The sequence below is a fragment of the Ursus americanus genome, chromosome 18 (assembly GCF_024610735.1).
Source record: "Ursus americanus isolate L20-20 chromosome 18, mUrsAme1.1.p, whole genome shotgun sequence".
In the NCBI taxonomy this organism is placed as follows: Eukaryota; Metazoa; Chordata; class Mammalia; order Carnivora; family Ursidae; genus Ursus; species Ursus americanus.
Genome location: NC_142144.1, coordinates 33,835,509 through 33,839,830, shown reverse-complemented (window position 1 = coordinate 33,839,830; position 4,322 = coordinate 33,835,509). Strand labels below are relative to the sequence as shown.

Genomic DNA, 4,322 nt, shown 5'->3' with positions numbered 1-4,322 from the left:
CCCAGCTGGGGGCTGGGTATAAAGAAGGCTTAAAATCTTCATTTCCAATATTAGGTAGCAGCGAAATGTGTCCATTTGTGGGCCCAGCTGCTCATCAACCTACTCTCCTCTGTCTCCCTTTCTCCCCACGCCATGCTCTGTCCTGGACACTCAGAGCCACTAGTGGTTTCTCAGTGCAGGAGACTCACATTTGTCAGTTTCCTCTGCTTATCTTGTTCCTTTGCCAGAAGATTCCTCTGCGCTCTCCATCTGTCAAATTCTGACTCATTCTTTTTATCCTTTCTTTTAATTTTATATTTTGACATAATTTCAGACTTAGAGAAAAATTGCCAAGTTAGTACAAAGAATTCTCATATGCCTTTTCCTAGATTCTCAAAATGCTAACTTTTTACCACATTTGTGTGATCATTCTCCTCTTTCTCTCTGCCTCTCCCTTCCCCAACTCCTTGAAAATGAATTTCAGACATGATGTACCCTTTTTTAGAGGCGGGGGCAGAGGGAGAGAGAAAATATTTTTTTAAAAAAGATATTTATTTATTTGAGAGAGGGAGTGAGAGAAGAGAGAGATAGAGAGCAGCACAGGGCCGTGGGAGAGGGGAAGAGTGAGAGGGAGAAGCAGACTCCCCTCTGAGCAGAGAGCCTGGCTTGGGGCTTGATCCTAGGACTCTGGGATCTGAGCTGAAGGCAGACACTTAATTAACTAAGTCACCCAGGTGCCCCCAAAAGCAGCATAACTTTTTAAAAAATACTATAGATGTATTCTTGTTTACTTTATTCCCTTTTGGGGGGGGTTGTCAAATGATCCTTTATTGAAATATTTTCCTTTGTGGTATTTAACTAGCTGGGCATTCCACTGTACCACTGTTGATGTCATCCATGATGTCAGGAGGGTGGTGGCCACCAGCATTGCAGCCCACAGATGGGGCAGTCCCCAGGATCTCTTTAATGGTTCCAGAGAGTTCTCTGGCTAAAGATCGATGCTGCATCGGTCGGGCAATGTTGACAATCTCATCAAAAGTGATATTTCCATTGTGCTTAATGTTTTTCTGCTTCTTCCTGTCTCCTGGTGGTTCCTTGAGGGCTCTGATAATCAGGGCAGAGGCAGAAGGTGCCACTTCAATCTGGGCCTGTCTGTTCTGAATGGTCAGTTTCACTGGAATCCTCAGGCCCTTCCCATCACTAGCTGCCTTGATGATGTCATCACCCAACTTTTTTGGAGACAGCTCTGGAGTGATCTTCAGAGCCAGGGCAGATATGACGCTAACTTCCCCACCAGTGTACCTCAGGTATTTGACTTTGATCCCTTTGGGGTTAAACTTAGGTGGCATGGTGGAGGTGGCTGGTGTTGGATGAACCCGAATTTGGGAAGACTGAAGACATTTGCACCTTTGCCTCCTCTGAGCAGAAGCCAGAAAGTATTTTATTCCCTACTGATGAATATTTATGTTGTTTCCATTTTTTTCTATCACAATCTTTGTACATACATTTAAAGACATAGCTAACTTATAATTTTCATACTTCAAATAGCTCCCCTCAAAGGTTTTTCCAGTTTGTACTCCCATCTACTGTGTATGAGATTGTTTGCATTTTTCTGATTATTAGTGATGTTGGACACCTCTTATCATGGCCGTTCCGATTTCTTTCGTGAATTGCCTTTTGTGTTCTTTGCTGTTAGAATGCTGGATTGCTGGTTTTTTAGTGACCGCTTATTCTAAGCATCTAGCAGCTCCCTCCGCTGTTGTCCCACAGCATTACTCATACCCAGGCGCTGGGTGTAGAGATAGCATCTCTACCCTCAAAGAGCTTAGTTTTGAAAGGCCGCTTTGGGCATAGAAAAGAGCATGGGTTTAGGATTCAGACAAGACTTGGGTTTGAATCCCAGCTGTGTGATTTAGAGCAAGTCACATGAACTTACCAATGTCGCCATTTCCATAGAAGTAAAATGTGTTAACACCTCCCTTGCAGAGTGAGGATGGGAGAGACGACAGTGTATCTGAAGTGGCAAGCAAGGGCCTCTTACACAGTAGGCTCTCAATGAATGAAAAATCATTTAAAGGCAACTGTTAAGAGGTCAAAATGATTAGTTAGTTCTCAGAGGTACTAGGTATTACCTATGACTGGAATAAAAGAAAGGAGGTAGCTCCTCCCTCTGCAACGGCAGGGTAAAGATGAGTGATATGTGACACTCCCCCAGGCCCTGCTACAGTGTATCCCCTATCTTGTCTGCCCTCTGTGGCAGATTTCTGCTTTGTCCTGGACCCTCACCCCAATTCAGCTGCTCACTGTTGATGCAGTACTGCCATCGTCTTGGGGGAAAACAGGTGCTTCCTTCCTCAAATAAATGGGCTCTTTAGAACATTCTCTGTAAGAGAGGCTTCAGGGTGCTTTGCATACAGCTACCCATGATCTCAAGAAGTGTGGACTAGAGACTGCTGGAGGTGGAAACAGAACACTATGTGTGTGTGGCTTAGGAAGGGACTCAGAGACCAGGATTATAGACACAGCTCTGCCTCTGCTAGGTGACTCTTGGCATGTCTCTTACTTTCTTGGCTTCAGTTTCTCCATTACTGCAATAGGAGACTGGATCTCATGATTTCTAAAAACTATCTAAATGAGAACTCACCATGTAAGGTCAAAAGGTGTGTGTATATACACTACTCTCCTTAGTCACAAATCTCTGTACCTATCTTTTTTTTTTTTTTTTAAGATTTTATTTATTTAGTGACACCTTGGTGGCTCAGTCAGTTAAGCATCTGCCTTCAACTCAGGTCATGATTCCAGGGTACTGGGATCAAGTGCTGCATCGGGCTCCCTGCTCAGTGGGGAGTCTCTTTCTCCCTCTGCCTCTGCCCCTCCCCCTGCTTGTGCTGTCTCTCTTTCTCTCTGACAAATAAATAAATACAATCTTAAAAAATTTTTATTTATTTATTTGAGAGAGAGTGCAAGTACATGAGCTGTGTGTGTGTGTGTGGGGGGGGAAAGCACAGAGGGAGAAGGAGAAGCAGACGCCCTGCTGAGCAGTGATCTCGATCTCAATGCAGGGCTCCATCCCAGGACCCTGAAATTATGATCTGAGCCAAAGGCAGACCCTTAACAGACTGAGCTACCTAGGCGCCCCATACCTGTCTTAATGTCGTGGAGCACAACACTGCATTCCACTTATCTGGGGTCATGACATGGTTTCCCCACAGATCTGACAGTTGGTGGATCCACACCTAGTTCTTGGTTCTTAGAGCCTATGGGGAGTTAGTTTGCCTTCATTTCTTTAACACCTTTAGTGAGTGCTTGCTGTCTGCCAAGTACTGTGTAAACTGGTAAAGATAAAGAGATGAATATGTCAAGGCTTCTGCCTTCAGGGAGTCCACAATCCAGCTGGGAGACAACTGTAAGGCAGACACAATACAATTGCCTTGACAGAGATTTGTCCCAAGTGTAGGATAGCCCAGGGCAAGGAATGCCTGTTCAGTCTGGCTGACTTGGAAGGTCTTCCTGACCTTAGGAAAGGCTTGACATAGTAAGGTAAGTTGGGGCGTATTAGAAAGACAGAAGGGAAGTGGGAGGCCGTGGGAATGCCTTCAAAGGCACAGATGTGGGAGAGCGTAGTATCTTCTGGCACCTGCCCAGGATTCAGCATGGTGGTGAACAGGGAGGCAGAAATCAGCTCATGAAGTGCCATCCAAAGGACTACAGGTTTTTTGACATAACCTAAAGGGGGGAACTAAAGCATTTTGAGCATGGTAAAGTAGTAAATCTTTGTTGAATGCATGAGTCACAGTAGGATGGCTGGGTATAGTAATTAGGAGCTTTTCCTAACCTTGTGGCTTGGGGCAAGGTACTTAACCTCTGAATCTGTTTCCTTTTTTCTGAAATGGGAATTTGAAATCAACCTCAAGGATCACCTGGCTGGCTCAGTAGATGGAGTGTGTGACTCTTGAGCTCGGGGTTGGGGTTGTGAGTTTGAGCCCCATGTTCGGTGTACAGATTACTGGTAAAGAAGTAAATAAAGAAAAATAAAAATCAACCTCAAAACCTTAAAATTTAAAAGGTTTATATATAATGCATTTATTGAGTAAGAGTGGCACTTGATAAAAGCTTAACACATTATTTTTCGAGATAACTTTTGTTCTACACCATACACATTACCTAAACAATTTAGTAATCTCTGTGACCCATTTCTTTCTTTCTTTCTTTTTTAAGATTTTATTTATTTATTTGAGAGGGTGTGTGCACAGGCAGGGGTCGGGGGAGCGGCAGAGGGAGAATGTCAAGCAGAATCCTGCTGAGCTCCCAGCCCCGCATGGAGCTCAACATCAGGGACCCTG

The 4,322-nt window shown here is 44.4% G+C and overlaps 1 pseudogene; it reads right to left on the bottom strand.

The window, feature by feature from the left end:
- Window positions 1-833: 833 nt before the first annotated feature.
- On the bottom strand, window positions 834-1,328 carry LOC123781332 (large ribosomal subunit protein uL11 pseudogene; annotated as a pseudogene).
- Between the last annotated feature and the right edge of the window lie 2,994 nt (window positions 1,329-4,322).